The 17,914-nt window shown below is 36.8% G+C and overlaps 1 long non-coding RNA gene across 1 annotated transcript in view; it reads left to right on the top strand.

Moving 5' to 3' along the window:
* Window positions 1-3,289: 3,289 nt before the first annotated feature.
* The window catches only part of LOC121395540, a 30,839-nt gene continuing 16,214 nt past the window's right edge, over window positions 3,290-17,914 (top strand). The window contains exon 1 of the long non-coding RNA XR_005962537.1: window positions 3,290-3,518. This is a non-coding gene — a long non-coding RNA (uncharacterized LOC121395540). The remainder of the gene's footprint in view (window positions 3,519-17,914) is intronic.

The raw sequence follows: 17,914 nt of genomic DNA, 5'->3' as shown, positions 1-17,914 counted from the left end.
TATAACTTTGCTCATTTTTGGACATTTATTTTAACTATTTAGTATTAAAGGTTATGTTTTCTTTTGAATTACTCATATGCTTCTTGGCCCTGCACACCACTAATTTGTTTTTCTGTATTCCATCCAATGGAAGGTGTTACCAACTTCCTTTTGTCGCACATTAATCTGGGGTATGCAGTACAGTCTAGAGCAAAGGTCCCCAACCTTTTTAACCAATAAGCCACATTCAACTGTAAAAATATTTGCGGAGCAACACAAGCATGACAAATGTTCCTGAGTGGTGGCTGTGATTGGCCATTTGGTTGCCCCTATGTGGACTGTCAGCCTACAGGAGGCTGTGTTTGGCAGTACACTTGGTTTCTGATGCAACTAAAACTTGCCAAGCCTGGAATTAAAAAATAAGCACCTGCTTTGAGGCCACTCGGAGCAACATCCAAGGGCTTGTTAAGCAAAATGTTGCTCACAAGCCACTGATTGGTCTAGAGCAACAGAGGGTCCAGAGTAAAGCAAATGGGTTTGCTAAAGGGATATACATATAAAAATTATGCTTAATAAAATATAATTTGGACCAATGCTACAATATATTTTATCACAAATCTGCATTGAATTTGAAGTTATTTGCAAATGGAATCACTATTGAAAACAATGGGCCAGGTTCAATTCAGTGAGAAAGAAAATGTCATCTTATGATAACAGTGGGAGAGATACTTTCAATCTATCAATCTTAGGATGGAGCTCAGTGCTGCTCTTTCTGGCTCTTCTGGCCTCTCTTACACTCCTGAAGTGTACTATAACAGTTATAGCCCTTTCTTAATACCTAATTTGTGGGGTGATTGTTCCCTTATTTACACTAAAGGTATTATTCCTTCAGGGCATTTTTCTTTACCAGGGTCTTATTGTCCCAAGCTTCCCAAGCTTCCCAACATCCACCATATTCAGCAGGGGGAGGCAAAAGAGGAAGAGCCATGTTATCCCAGTTACTATTTAAAGGAGACATAGGAAATAAGTGAAACCCCCCTAATATTGTGGGCAATGAATAATATGTGGTGTTGGTTTTACTTAGGGCTAAAACATTTTTATATTGTCTTTAAAAATAGCCCCTGTATAGGGGCTCCCCATAAATCTGCTATAGTTGTCATTGTTTCAAATGATGGGTTGGCGTGTTCTAACAATCCCTACGAGAAGCATAGTAGGAGGTGGGTAGCCAATCACAGCCATGCAGTCACAAAAAAGTTAGTATAGGTATATGTATATATAATTTGTGTGAAAGTAGGGAGGGGTGTGTGTATGGATACTGGGTTTTCATTTGGAGGGGTTGAACTTGATGGACTTTGTCTTTTTTCAACCCGATTTAACTATGTAACTAACTATGTAAACAAAGACAGGCTTCAGTTCCCTATCTTGTCAGCCTAGCTGCTGATTCCTATCCTGAAGTGCAGTAAATTGAGCTCCTTCAGCAAAACTGCACAGCCTGGGAAAGCAGGTAGCAGGAAGTAGAACAGATGGGCTGGACTAGTAGGGTTTTGCAGAAAAGTTCAATAAATCAACCCGAAACACTACTTTTTAAAGCACCTTCCTTCTATATTTAAAATAGTATAATGTACCAACACATTCTTGGTTTTCACACAATGGGCCAGATTCAGTCCAGTTCAATTTCGAGGAGAAAAACTTTTCTCCAAATTAAGTTCCACTTTTTTTGGCCCAGATTCAGTTCAGTGAGAAAAATCTCATGGTTTATCACATGGAACTCATGGAGGAGATTCAATTCGAGGAGAATAAAACATTTCTCAAAATTCAGTTAGACTTCAATAGACTTCAACGTGATGAACAGTGAGATTCATTTTTCTGAATTGAATGGCATCTCAAATTGAATCTTGTCCATAAGTTTTCACATGATAAACCTTTTCTCATTGAATTAAATCTGGCCCAAAATGTCTCCTTTAAACAGGATATGAAAATACCCTCCTATCGGGGGGAAAGCGATGCCACCTAGGGGCACAGGTCAAAAAGTAACCAATTAATGTAGGCCATAACTAGGTGTTCTTTATTTCAACTGTAACACCAAAAATGTTGGTAAAAACGTTTAGGGAATGGAACTGGTACAATTCATTATAAGCCAATTAAACATCATGTAGTTAACAAAGAAGGTCAATCTAGCGCCTAAGCAGCAGCTGGAACAAAGCTGAGAACACCAGTGAGTGAGTGAGTGAGTGAGTGAGTGAGTGAGTGAAAGAGAGAGAGTGAGTGAGTGAGTGAGTGAGTGAGTGAGGGGGACTGTTGCTGCTTGCTGTATTGACTTTGAATCTGGCAATAAAAATGAATTTGTTCCTGTCCTTATTAACCTTAGTCCCAAAACTGATTAATACTGCATATATCATTAGAAACATACCTCCATTACATGTATTTTGCCTTTTAGTTAATAACTAGCATAGCAGACATTGAATGCCTTTTTTTATGCTTATTTTTTTATTTTCTGATTTATTTTAATTTGCTTGTTCTGTTAAAGGCTCCAAACTGTGCCACTGCTTCACAGGTTTAATATGCTGCTCCTATTTTCTTTTCCTGATACCACCAGTCGGTAATGCGCTATTTCCACCCTGGCTGCATTTTATTTATGGAGAACATAAACGTAGGGTTTTTTTGAGCGTTACTAATGTCAACGAGATTGGTTTAACCTCGAGGTGCTAGACAGGCTAATTTAGTTAGTGTTCTTATATTTTAGGCATTTACTACAGTGTGTAGTGAGGAAGGCAAAATAATAGAATTGAATACAGACACTGTGTTGCCCTGAACTGCTACTTGATTTAACCGTCAGCTTATTTTAAAGTAGACACATGATCAGTGTCTAGCCTGGAAATATTTGTAAATTATATTTGGTATTATTTCTGGCCAACTGGTATATTTTGGTCTAACCTGGAGCTGGGGGTGATTAAAGCTTAAAGGAACTGCATAATTGATTAAGCCTGATTTCATAGACTTTCTCATATTTGTGGTAGACAGTGATAAGTAGCAATGCTAAATACCTTGCAGAGGGGTACGGCGGGGGTCTGGACATGGGAAACTTAAGGTAGATATGAATTCCTTGTGCTGTTAGAGAATTTGCAGGCATGCATGGAATCTGTGCTATGACTAGCTATAGAGGCAGTGAATGTAATTAGACCCTGCAGCTTTCCAGGAGCTCAGTCTGAAGTAGAAAGGGGGCAGTGTGTACAAGGAAATTTCATCTTGTCGTTGATTTGTGCCCAATGCTGCTGTCCCTCACCATCCTCCTCACTACTTTTACTTTCCCCCACCCTCTCTACTTCTTTTTGCTGAAGCATAGGGGAGCCAGTAAAGATTAAATGTGCTTTCTACAAGGCAGTCACTTCATGCTGCTAATGTCTATGGGGCCCTTTTTTGTATGCAGAAGAAGGAAGAAAGCCGGGAAGAAAGAGTGGGTGAGGGAAATAAAAGAAAGTGAAAGGATCTGGGGAGAAATACCAGGTGGGAAGAAAACATCTCTAGTGGATGAAGAAGAGGTAAGAAAATTACTATTTTCAAGAGTCAGGGATGCAGAGAAAAAAAACAAGGAATCATATACGACTGTAGAACTTGGTGTCCCTGTATAATTCTATTTTCTGTGCAGATTTATGTATCCACTGCAGGCTATAATTGCTTTCAGCTGCAGAAAGGAAAATGGCATGGAAAGGACCATAATACTCGGAAAGCTTGCAATCTCAGTTAACAGCTTTCACCATTGTGCTGCTGCTGCTGCTACTTCTGTCTGTTTATTATAGAAATCCTGCATTTGATTTCTTCAGCTGGCCATTTCAGATTTTTCTTTCACTCAGGATTTCAAAGGATTTTCAGCATGAAGACCCCTGGGCCCCTGGGAGTAAGAAGACCTGGGATCTGCAGCCTTGTCTGTAGTATAATGAGAAGCGGGGGGCTGCTCGTTGTAGGAAATGCAGTGTAAAGTCGCGCCACACTGCAAACATACATGGAGGTGGCCCAACAGACTGGCAATCACTCTGTTGCATGCTTTAAGGGCATGGGGGTTGCAAGCAAGAATATAGGTGTCTGCAAACAGTGGGTGGGGAGTTGCACCGCTCTTGAACCCTTCCCCCTTCTGTTTCTTTTTGAGTTTAGTGGATACCAGATGACAGACTGGAGCTTGGTTTGATCATTTCTCTTGACATTCAGCCAAGAAGCAGAGAGGCCCCAGTATCCTAGATATAAAGAAGTACATGTATTTGTAATATATACATTCCTAAATATACATATATATTTTTTTAAAAGTCAGTTTTATTTAAAAAAAGAAAATATAGTATACAAAATTAGCCCTGACACTTTTCATTGTTCGCATTTCCGACTAGTGCTAAATGCAGCCGATGAAGAATGGAATCCCTCATGTCATAATGGTGAGTTGAAATTTGATTTTGAACAACCTTATGTTGTTCTAATATAAATATTTCCTACTCATGAATTTTGCCGAGACCTCTATGAATAAAGCAGTAGTCTATCTGGTTTGTGTATACCCTTTTGAATTTTGTACGGCATAAAAAAGGGGGTTTGCTGTTTTGCGTGTTGATGTCACAATTGTGAGAATATAAAAACCTGTGTATTAATAATGCTGGCACGGCTTTCTTTTTGTAATGCCATTCGAGTTTTACCCGCTCACTGCCAGGAGGGGGGAAACAATGCACTGCATAGGAAAACATTTCTAGGTATTCTATGCTGGGAATGGTAAAATGTCATTATATATCTCTGTATTTTACATCTCCTGGCTGGTGCATTCGGTAGCTTTGCACCCCTCTCAATCCCTGAGACCCTAACTTGTGATGTTTAGCTTTAAAAATCCACGGGTTAGGCTCTTGGGAGCTGTGAGTTGTGCCCTTGCAACTAATATAGAGTACAGTGAATGCAATTAGCAAACTTTATTTGGAACAATGGTAGCATTAAGGTACTATATTTGTTTTTTTGTTTTTTTTTGAAGTCATAAGAAATACAGATCACAATGTGGAAGGTTCTCCATGATAAAAAAAAAAGTGCTGTGCGCAAACGCCATGCGACTTCCATTCACTTGTCCTGGACTTTTGCTGAGCCCCACCTCTTTTGATGCAAACAAGCAATAGGATGAATGTGAAAAAATGTTCAAAAATGAGGCTACATGTGTGTGCATAGACACAGGCTGCAGTGACTGGCTGCCGGGGAATACACTTTACCTCTTTTTTTTCTAATCATCCTTTTCTTTGAGAGCAGCGCAGAGTACCCTGGGGCGTAGCACAAACAGCTCGGTACATTGCTGCCTGACCTCATAGCATCTCTTCTGAATTCCCAGCATGCCTCACACCTCTAGTTTCAAACTCAAACAATTTCATTGAGACTGCATACCCGTTATTGAATGCTTTGTCTTCTGCTGCTTTGTATATTGCTTACTTTTGTATAAATCAGCATTCAATATGGAACGTCTTTAATGCAGCTGAATACAGTCAGACATGAGAGATGATATTTGAATACATCAATTAACTTTTATCTTCTGCATCTAAAGGAAACAGTCTGTGACATCACAGTGCAGGCTGATGAAAGTGTAAGGCCTATTGTACTGCTTATAAAGGTATACTGTATGATAGAAAATACCTGTTATCCAGAATTCTCCGGACCTGGAGTTTTCTGGATAAAGAGTCTTGCTTGGATCTCCATACCTTAAGTCTACTAGAAAATTATTTAAATATTAATTAAACCCAATTGTTAGGTGTTCAGTAAAGATTACTTAGTTGGGGTGAAGTACAAGTACAATGAACTGTTTTATTATTGCAGAGAAAAACAAAATAGTTTTTTTTAAAAATTGTCATTATTTGATTAAAATGGAGTCTATTGGAGATGGCCTTCCCATAATTTAAGCTTTCTGGATAATGTGTTTCCGTGTAATGGCTCCATACCTCTAAAAGCACATTGTCCTTATTCTTCCTCTTTCAGAAGATTCAGAGGCAGTTACTCCAAATAAGAGTATATTATACTGTATAAAACCAAACAACTGCACTGCAAGAAGACACAGGTAATCTGGGGGTTCCTTCACAGCTCAATGGATGTTTGTTTACTAACAACAGCAATATGGTTATCATTACTATTACCAAATGGCATGTCTTTCCCCACCAATAACACAGTCACAACATTCCTCAGTAGATAAAGATGGCACAGCTTGACATGTGGGCTAATGAGTAAGGCTAAAGGTTTCTTGAACATGATGGTGCATTTTGCATTTGCATTGTGCAAATATCATTCTTGTCCATATTATTAATATTATGGATTTTTTGCATTACTGGATGGATTAAAAGGCATATAATACATGGAACAAAATCATATTGTACATTAATGGATTTACATTTCACACCATTTGCAATACTGAAAAAAGATAATAATTTTCACGAGGAGTGTATTTTTTCAGTGCATTAGTCCATTGTGCATTTTGTATAAATCAGACATGTGCAGGTATACTTATGCCAACCCAAACATCCTCTATCACTTTCAGTGGAGGTTCCATATATCTACAATGCTGGTAGGTGGTTAATTTAGGATGTCAGGGAAGCTGGCACCTGATAGTAGGGAAGTTTAAAACACAACTTGAATTGGCTTTTGTAGCCCTATGGGCTGAAATACATGGTTTAGTAGTTATTTACGCATGTCAGTTCTCTTTTAAGTTAGGAGTGACATGATAATTCAATGGTTTTAAAAATGTTTTGACAATAGGACTGGAAGAAGAACATTGGGTGGGGTGAGGTTAGAAGTTTCAAGTTTATGGTCATGAGATCTTCTTTAAGAGGGATGTTGATACAAGATGCTCAAGAGTGGAATGTAGGTGTTGGCTTGGAAAATATGTGTAAATTGGAAAAGGGAGGATAACATATGTCATAAAAGACTTTGAAAATAAGAGAAGAAATAGAATGTATTACTAAAAAGCATGAGGCGGCAGTGTACTGATATGCATAAATGCATAACTTAGAAATCATTATATGTGTAGATTTCATCTTAAGCATATTTTAAAGGTGTTGGGTACTTTAAATGTTGGAAAGGTCTATGAAAGGTACATGTGATATGAACATGAACATACATTGGTGCCCAAGCCCTATGGTGGATCTCAGGTGTAACCATGCATTAGACATAGAGCCTGACTTGTATCTCTAAGACTTTGCATACAGACACAGAACTATTGGTCTCTTGGGAGTCAATTAAGTGGGGAGCGTGGGTGCAGATGCTTTCAATTTGCCTTAAGCAAAGATGCCAAAATCATTGTATTCTTAAGGTACCTTCTAAAGATGACCGTTTAGAAAGGCAGCTAAAAAGCAATTATTACATCATCTTTGTTGATAACCTGATAATAGTACAACATAATATGCAATGATAGTGATGAGCAAATCTATTCCAAGTTGCTTCACCAGAAATTTGCGAAACTGCATAAGTCAACGGGCATTTTCTTGCAGTGACAGCGCACAATACACTGGAGTGGATAGGGGTTTTCTGCTGCAAAACTTGGAGAAAAAAGTTGCTCAATATAGGAACAAGGTAGCTATTTTACACTGGTCAAATATTAAACCTGCAACATGAACGTTGCATTATTAAATTTAGTGAAGAATTTAATGCGGCCGTAATGTTTAACAGAGGTGCACTGTTTATATACATTATTTTATGTGCATTAGTTAAAGGGGAACGTAACCTCCCTATTGATTTTTAGCTTTTACCACCAGTGCACAGGACCTCCTGTCTCCTCTATGACCCCATCATCCTACTTCTGTTCCTATGCACCATGTAACTATGTAACCATGACAGTGACCAGCAAGCAGGAGTGCAAGCACTGGGCTAGAACTATGTGTTGGCTTCTATTGTGCATGCTCCTGGCCAACATTTGCTGCCATGGAGCCTTGGAAAACAGCCAAAACCAGTAGTTTTGGAACTGATAGAGAGGAACTTGTGGCCAGTTGGGGTGATGTGTTGGGGAGACAGCAGAAGGAGCTTGCCCAGGGAGTAATGTATTTCCTTTCATGCTTCTAAATAATTTTTTTATTTTTCAGTCTCTGGTTGTGGCAAATTATCATTAAAGACTTTCCCTCCTAAATCAGAGAATAACCAGGCCTTTTTTAAAAAATGTTAGCAATATTCATCTTGACATGTTTTCTGGCAGCACAACAGCACATACAAACACCCAAATGTCTATAGTACTTCTGCTTGTATTTTACAGTGTTCCTTTTCCTTTTACAGGTTTACCTTGAAAAAGCAGTATATGCATCTTAAAGATAATAATGTAATCTTAATGCATAAATAAATAACTTTCTGGGCTTAGTGGGTCCCTTACAAATTCAATTGTGTTGCCTGAGGCACAGGAAGATTAAGAAACTTGCACAGGAAGATAGGCCATGTTAATAACTATATGCAAAAACGTAGCCCAGAAATACAATTTTCAACACAGATTTGTATGCTAACCATCCGATGAGTCAGTGTAACTTAGTGTTCTTTCATCATGTCTCACTATGATTTCCTTTCATACACATCAATGCTCTTGTTTAGGTCCATTGAAATGAACGTTTTGGTGCAAATTTCATGTATATGTGCTTTTATAAACAGCCTTTACATTGGAGAAGGTCAGTGCTAGTTAAACTTTGCAGCATTATAAATAGGTATGTCATATTACTCCAAAATATGCAAGTTATTTTCAGAGTAAAACCCCCATTTCACATCCCCTGATTTTAAGTTTTCCTTCATTTTACAGTGTTGTTTTGTGGTCCCACCTATATATTATGTATAATACATTTCCCTGATTTTACATTTTCCTGGATTTTACACCATTTTTTTCTGGTCCCCTGAAAAATTTAAAACGAGGGTTCTACTGTATATCCTTTTAGACACATGCACTAAAGGGACTTCGACAAGCCTTCGCAGAAATGACACAGGTTATTACTCACTTTACCAGTACTATAGCCAACGTGAAACCCTTTTCATCATAAATATAATCAATACAATTTATTATTAAACATGTAATCATTTCAAATGTGATTTTTGGTCACCTGTTAAATAGGAAAAGGAATACATTAAAAATTCAAGGGGCAAGTTTAACTGAAGCATAGATTGACAAAGCATATTTTTGGTTTATTCGTGTCAGTTTATCTCCACTAGAGATACACTGTACTGGTTTTACTCACTTAGCATAAATATACAACTGTAACCCAATATATTTCAGCTGCCCAGCTCACCTTTAACATTGCATGCAAATAACACATTTAAAATGTATATAGTTTATCCCCTTACTATCTCTACAGTGCCAGGCTAGTCTTATTTATCAACAATTCACTTTATACACATAGCATCAGCACCATTTGCATTGTTCTGAGCAGCTAATTTGATGGGCTTAGTAGGCCTCAGATAGGGGCTACTAATATATGTGTGTGTGTATATATATATATATATATATATATATATATATATATATATATATATATATATATATATATATACACATATGATGTTATGCAATCAACAAGATTCTAATCTTTGCAAATAAACAGCATGTGGCAGAAAACTACCTTAAATACTTAAATATTGCCCCGTATTTGCATCCAGAAGTGTTGTACTCACCCCACTATTGGGCCCACACAGGCACAGTAACAATTCTGCCAATATTATGCCATGTTTGCCACTTCCTTTGTACACACACTAAATTGGTTTGTTATTGTTATTGTTAATTGTGTTAATTGTCGTGTTAAGAAGTGATTTCCCATTCTTGATACTTTTCTTTGAAAACTTTAATATTGCTTTCTTTTATGATATTATTATTGCAGACAACAACAACAACACAGGGAAATTATTTCCAGAAATCTCTTACAAAACAGGTCTTAGACATTAAAGCATATCTTAAAGGATCTATCTTTTCTAAAGCGTCTCCTGCAATAAGATTCTGAATAGAAATAAAATATATCTTACAGGTTAATTAATACACAAAACATGCCTTTGTACCCTTATTAATACTGTTTGTTGCTTGATATCTTAATATGCTACTGTAACTCCTAGTTCAGATTCAGTTCAAATAGAAAGCTTTTTGAATAGACTAGATTTTCCAATAGACTTAAAGAAAGAGATGCATTTTTCTGATCAAATTGAATCAGTGTATGGTACAATGTGTGGTCACCTTCCAACGCTTTTTTCGCTTTAGTTGTTTGTAGGTATTTCACCAGAAATGTGTTTTTGTGACAGTTTTTCATTTCTTATGTCTTTCTAAGGCAGCTCCGGGTGGGGAGGGGGGGGTCACCAAATCTGTAAACTTGGCTAAATTGTTACATTAGTTAATACATTTCTTATCTTTGTCCCTGCTGAGTTTCATTACAGCAGTGATCCCCAACCAGTAGCTCGCGAGCAACATGTTGCTCCCCAACCCCTTGGATGTTGCTCCCAGTGGCCTCAAAGCCGTAGCTGATTTTTAAATTCCAGGCTTGGAGGCAAGTTTTGGTTGTATAAAAACCAGCTGTACTGCCAAACAGAACCTCAAGTAGGCTGCCAGTCCACATAGGGGCTACCGATAGCCAATCACAGCCTTTATTTGGCAGTGCACTCCCAGGAACTTATGCTTATGTTGCTCCCCAATTATTTTTACATCTGAATGTTGCTCACGGGTGAAAAAGGTTGGGGAACCCTGCATTACAGGCAGCTGTTAGAATTGATACAATAGTTGCTAATACTCCACAGATGCTGCTGAGAAATGTATCAACTAAATATAGCAAATTGTAACAGTTCAGAATCTGCAACTGAATTACCGAGATGCCAGACTGAAACACCAGAGACAGGAACATTCAACTTTTAACTTCAGTTTTGGAAAAATTGTAAAAAAACATAAAACATGGAAAGCAATTGGAAAAAAACTTTTTCTGGAGAACAATGTGAAAAAATGTGCATGGAAAGTGAACAACCCCTTTTAATTGCTTTATCACATAGCCTTCCCCCAAAAAAGACATTAAATATATTAAACAACAATACTTGCAGTTACTGTACCCCCTTGCCCAGACTGCGGCTTTCTTTGGACCCTTGAGTACTTTACAGGCAGGTAGATAATCATTTCATCAATAAAGCACTAGTGCACTGTTTCTGCTTGTTTTCCCATAAAGAACACTTGCACTAGGATTCTTGTTAGTCTGTGCCAGTGACACATTTAATATATGGTGTATTGGTTCTTTCTTTGGCACAATGACATTTGAAGATGTTGTTTGAGGAAAACATTTATTTAGAAGGAACTTTTCTGCAAAATCCTAGCAACTGCCTTATTTAGTCATAAGGAATGCTTTGTATTTAACAAGACAGGTCTGCCTCAGCATTTTTTCTTTGTTTTAGAATTCTTTCCTGACAGCTGAGATAGATGTGTCTCTGTGTTGTGGATAAAAAAAAAAACTCCCTACATCACCCCAAATGTGGCAGGTTTTTTTGACACATGCAATAATTTTGACACATTTTCTCAAGATTTTTCTTGTAGTTTTTGTTCTATTGATTTATGTTTTAAAAATTATTTATTTTTTGCTACCTGTTATTTTATATTTTGCTACCTGTTGCTGTGCAATGTAAGTTCAGCCTGTCACAGAGGAAGCATAAATGTAAAATAGAGGTATCAACAGAAAACTAAGGGATTAAACCTTTAGCACTTTCCCTGGGGCTCTTGCTAGCTATTAATATTAGTGCATTACTATATACTGTATCAGGGAAATGAATCTGATAATAAGTGGTAAGAGGGCATTCCAGTGAATCTGATGACATTTGTCTTTAGTCTAAGCAATGTACTGACTGAGTTTATATTTTTTAAGGGCTCATCCCTACCATATAAAAATTAGGGGACTGATAAATGGTATCCTCGTTTACTGTGCATTCCCCTAAGGTTTGGTCACTAAAGGGGCCCTCAATCTTTGGAGGGAGTAATTCTTCCTTTTCTGGATCAAAGCCTGATCCCTAGGCCACTAGTTGGCATAGAGGCTTTTTGACAGAGGATTTTGCCAGAGACTCTCCTAAGTGGAAGGGAGTCAACTGTAGAGCATATCCTTAGTAAAGGATTAGTAAGGGGCAGCTAGATCCTGTTACAGGTCTTTCTAGGAGAGATAGCCAGGTTTAAAGCTACCTAGATTAGCAGCTCTTTGCTTCATAAAGGAGTATAGAATGGGTAAGATTTCCATGAACATTGTGGCCCATTCAGGGAACCAGTGACAGGTTACAGGGATTAGATAGATTCCCTTCTAGGTTCCACTTAAGAGGTGTCCCCCAAGGAAGCAAGAGAAGCTCCAAGTGGACTATATGATACTCCTCTCTCAAGCTCTGTTGGAGGGATCACTCTGCTAATGGTCCTTATGTACTGACTACTCAATGACTGTGCCCTATACTCCTATCATATTCTCCTTTGTGAATTTGTTTTGATAAATCAGTTCTGTTAAATGTCCCAAGAACCACTGGCGCCCATTCTTTGGAAATTCTACAGTTTACAGTGCATTGTACCCTGCCGCCAGACTGTTGCAAGGGCTCAAACCCTGAGAATAACAGCTCTCATCCAGAGCAGATATAGGGGTAAAACTAATAGTGAGAGTAACCGTGCCGCTCCATTTACAATCGCCTTACACAGTTATGAGACCTATTATCCAGAATGCTCAGGACCAGGGGTTTTCTGGATAAGGGATCCTTCTATAATTTGGGTCTTCATACCTTAAGTCTACTAGAAAAACATTGAAACGCGAATTTTGCTTCCTGTACGGATTAATTATATCTTAGTTGGATCAAGTACAAGCTACTGTTTTCATATTACAGAGAAAAGGGAAATCATTTTCCAAAATTTAAGTTATATCATTAAAATGGAGTCAATGGGAGATGGCCTTCCCATAATATGCAACTTTTCTGGATAACAGGTTTCCAGCACTGGCACTGTAATGATATTATGCAATGAAGTCTGAAGGTCTAAATTGTTTAGGGAAAGAGTATCAGCTATATTACTTTGGGATCTTCTGAGGAATGTACACCATTAGTTTTCTTTGTTGTTATATTATTTATTTAATTGTTCTTAGCCCAAATTATTCATGATGGGATAAATAAAACTAAATGTGTCCCACCTACAGACAATTTTAAATCATTTTCACTATTGGTCTTTAGAGTGAAGTTCGATATTGGGCCATAGGGTTTGGTAGTAAACTACTCATATCTAAGTCATTGAAATAAGAGGAGCTCTACACAGAACATGTCTCCTGAACTCAGGTAAGCCTTGGAGCATAGAGTGAAATAATGGACTTGGACATCTGTTGTCTGGAACTGTAGCTCACAGACACTGAAAAGACTACTTTGATCTGGCTATAAGCAGGGAAATGATGATCACTTGATAAGGTTATAACAAGATGATCTGGACTATCAACTGCCCTTTTCCCAAATAGCTACTTATGGAGAAGCATCCACTGCTAGCAGGAAGCAGTATATGATACTTTTAATACAGCAGTTAATATTACCAATATAACAGAAACATAATAGTATGAATACTCTCTTACCAGAGCTTTGAGCTTGACCCATAATATGGGTGGTTGTTCAAACATTTAACTTAATAGATAAATTGTCATTCCATACCTAGTTGTCAACAAAAGCACTGGGGAATAATATTGTCAAATGTGTTACCTTTGATTTTCTAATTAAGCATGTAATTATGCTAGGAGGACAAGGATCACAAAGATAATGGTGCCATATGATTATTATTATTACCTATCTATCTACAGAAAAGTATTAAGATTCTCTGTGACTGTTGGCTATTCTTGCCATCTGGTATTTATTTGTAAGCCTTCAACACAACCGCATCACCTTGTATACAGCGAAGGCACAGATCATGTTTATTTACTCACTGAAAGCTTTGGCTTTTATATTTGTTTATGGCTTTCAAAAATTTAGATTTACATACAGAAATCTTTTTATAACAAACAATTATCGATCAAGGACTTTGAATCAAGCACATAGGCGGGGGAAAATAAGGTGAAGGAATAGGGCATGTAAAGGTATAGAAGTATATTAAAGAAAATTTGGAGGCAGATTTATTAAGTTTAGAATTTCCGATTTTTTTTATGGTCAAACTCTCAAATTTGAATAGTGAATTATCCAAACTTGATTCGAGCTTTAATTCAAATTCCGAGATTTATCACACTTTCGCCCTTTAAGAACTCAAATTCGACTATTCGCCACCTAAAACCTACATAGTTCATGTATAAGTCAATGGGAGGGGTCCAGGGACCAATTTGGACATATTATTAGCCTTCAATCGAGTTTAGTCTAATTTGGTTTGAATTTGATTCGAGTTTTCGAATCTGTAAAATTAGTGTGAGTTTCTAGATATTCAATATTTTTATTAAATAATTTCGTGTATATTCAAATTTAAAGGAGTTTAAAAAAACTCACATGTATTTGAAATTCAACCTGTGATAAATGTGCCTCTAGATGTACAGAAAATACAATTAAGTGGCTGTTTTTTTAATTGTATTCTTTTTACCTAGCAATAATGATGCAGGGAGACCCATTTATCAACACTCTCATTTTAGGGGTTTTAGAGGTTCTTAAAAGTGCTATTAAACTCCATTTCTCTACAATCAAGAATGTAATTTATTAAATGTTCGGAATTTAAAAAGCATGAACGAAAAAAAACTGCACAACCTGCAAAAAATGACAAATACCTGTAAAACCTCTGAAAATAGACCAATAGGATCTGCGCAGCACTCACTGACTTCTATAGGACTTGCACTGCTTTTACTTGCCAGAGTTTTTTTGTGTTTTTTTTTAAAATTTTTTTAAAAAAATTTGAGTTTCAGAATTAAAAAAAAACAAGTTTTTAAAAAAAATTATTTGAATGATAGTAAATAGGCCCCCATTCTGTAGAGTGGTGTAGGGCAAAGAAAACAACTTTGATTTTATTATAAATAGTCCTCTTTGTATTCTGATGGGTTTCTTTTAAATTTGTGCCACTAATACTGTATATGGCTTATTAAAAACCCAAAATGCCATACACAGTAATGAGTAAGTCATTTATCAAACTAAAACTCTCAAAGCATATGACTCTTTACTATGCTGGTTTAGCCACTTGAGACACTGGTTCATTAAAGCCTAAAAACAATCAACAGAAAAAAGTGGGGACAACGATTAACTATATTAAATACAGTATAAATATTTATTTTACAAAATACCCTGTTTTATGTACAGTAGTACCCCCATTTTACATTTTGAGGGGACCAGAAAGAAATGGTGTAAATCCAGGAAAATGTAAAATAAGGGAAATGTATTATTCATACTATATATAAAATGAGGGAAAACTTAAAATCAGGGGATGTAAAATGGGGGGTTCTACTGTATTTCATTTTGTTGGAAACAAAGAATGACTTAATCCCTACTTGTAAATAAATATGTATTTCTCCATTGCTAGAAGAACTGCATAAGTGCTTTCTTTTGGAGCCAGACAGATATTAGGTTCTGTTTCAAATAAAAAGAACTCAGCAGAAAGGCTGCAACATAGATACAAAACCCACCATTAGTGTTAACAAGCAGATCTTTGAGGCAGTGCTTTGGTTATCTGTTTAACAATGTATGTCTCAGCGAGCAGCAAAAACAGTGTGAAGATGGGAAGAATATTGATATTGTCTGGAATCAGGCAAAGCTGTTAATGCTGTACCTACATTCCTTTATTTTATACCCTTTTTTCTGCCTTCTTGATCAGGTGACATAACAAAGGAGCTTTGTGAATTACTGTTGATGTCTTCTTATCAAACCCACTTGCTGTCTATATACACTATATACAGTGTGTGTATATATATATATATATATATATATATTATATACAGTACAGAAAAAGACATCTGTTCTTTCCTGAAATAACAAGAGAATAGTATGCAAGTATGTATGTAGAGAATAACGTTCTAACACAGACAACATCTTACAAACAGGTATTAAAACAAACACGTGCAATGCTAAAACAGGTCTGCGATAACAGCCATAGAAACAGAGGATACCTAGCAACCAACAGCTACTCTCAATTTGCAGTGTTAGCAAACTGAAGAGCTTTGTTTTTATTTGCATGAATAATCTCAGCATGTTTCAGGGTTGCATACCATAGCTCTGTAGGAAAATAGATTTAAAAATAAATAAATAAAATATTTTTTATTACAAAATTGGAAGTGCAGAGGTTGTTTGGTGTTTTAATACTATAGTTCAGAGCAGGATAAAGCACTGGCCATATTGTTAGTTTAGCCTGCTTATTACTCTGCACTAGATTAGATGGGGTAAACGGAGCTGCAGCTTTGCCAAAATATGCCCAGCAGGTCCCTTTCCTGTCCATGCATTTAATCCGTGAGAAATCTTGGATGAAAAGTGTCATTTGCATTGGATGAAAATAAGTGCCCTCCATAAGCCGTTTGGCTCTACTGAGGATTTCGAAGGAAAAAAAAAACCTTAGCTATAATGTCTGTCTGTGTAAGAGTAGGATATGATGTTACTGTGACCTATCACACTGCCACTATGAGCACCATAATATGAGTACCACAGCTAAATATATTTTAAGGAACACTATCCAAGAAAACTTGGCTTGTGCACATACATTGGCTACGACTCGACTGTGCAGGTTTGGTCATTAGAGTGTCCACTGGAGGCTTAAAGGAAGAATGCCCAGGGACTTGGACCCTTTGTATATGGTACTAAAAAGCATAAGGTATAGGATCTACCATCCAGAATGCTCAGGACTGTGAGAATCTTTCTGTACTTTGGATCTCCATGCCTTAACTCTTAAAAATCATTTAAAGATTAAACAAACCACCACCAATATGGAATGATTAGACTTAGTAAGGATCAAGCACAATGTAGTGTTTTATTATTACAGAAAAAAAGAAATCATTTTTAAAAATTAGAATTATTTGCCTAAAATGGAGTGGGATATGGGATATTGTCGTCCCATTAGCCATAACTTTCTGGATAACAGGATTCCGGATAACAGGTCCCATACCTGACTGATCAGAGTTACTGAAGTTAACGAATACATTATGTCAATTATGTCAGACAGGAATTTTGGACTCAAGTCTATTAATTGAATTGTTAAAATCCAACAATTGTTTACCCACTGTCAATTTAAAATGACAAAGGATAATGTGTTTCTGCAGGCTGGTGACTGGTTTGCATGCAGTATTTGCAGTCTATTGGCTACCCAAGGGATACTTTTCTATAGCATGTGTGGTTTTAGTAATACCTGGACTTTCACGTTTGCCTCCTCTAGTTTCAGTGATGTCATTAAATGCAGATTGTTCACCTTTAAATAAACCTTTATTATGATGTACAGGGTAATGTTCTGAATATGTTTTTATTATTTTTGGTTTTTGAGTTATTTAGCTTTTTATTCAGCAGTTCTCCAGTTCTACAGTTTCAGTAACCTGGTTGCTAGGGTCCAAATTGCCCTAGCAATCATGCATTGATAAGAATAAGAAACTGAAGAAGGCCTGAATCTAATATGAGTAAAGAAAATTAGCAATAACAATAAATTTGTAGCCTTAAAGAGCATTTGTTTTTTTAGATCGGATCAGTGACCCCCATTTGAAAACTGGAAAGAGTCAGCAGTCAGATAATTAAAAAAAACTACTAAAAAGATTAACAATGAAGACAATTAAAAAGTTGCTTTGACTTAGCCACTCTATAACAAAGTAAAAGTTAACTTAAAGGGATACTGTCATGGGAAAAAAGTTGGAGTGATATCATACCCTCCCTTCCCCCCCCCAGAAGCCAAACAAAAGAACAATGGGAAGGTAACCAGATAACAGCTCCCTAACACAAGATAACAGCTGCCTGGTAGATCTAAGAACAACACTCAATAGTAAAAACCCATGTCTCACTGATACACATTCAGTTACATTGAGAAGGAAAAACAGCA

This window comes from Xenopus laevis, chromosome 7L, assembly GCF_017654675.1.
Source record: "Xenopus laevis strain J_2021 chromosome 7L, Xenopus_laevis_v10.1, whole genome shotgun sequence".
NCBI classification, from domain to species: Eukaryota; Metazoa; Chordata; class Amphibia; order Anura; family Pipidae; genus Xenopus; species Xenopus laevis.
Note: the sequence above shows the minus strand (reverse complement) of the source record. Positions and strands in the feature narration are given on the sequence as shown.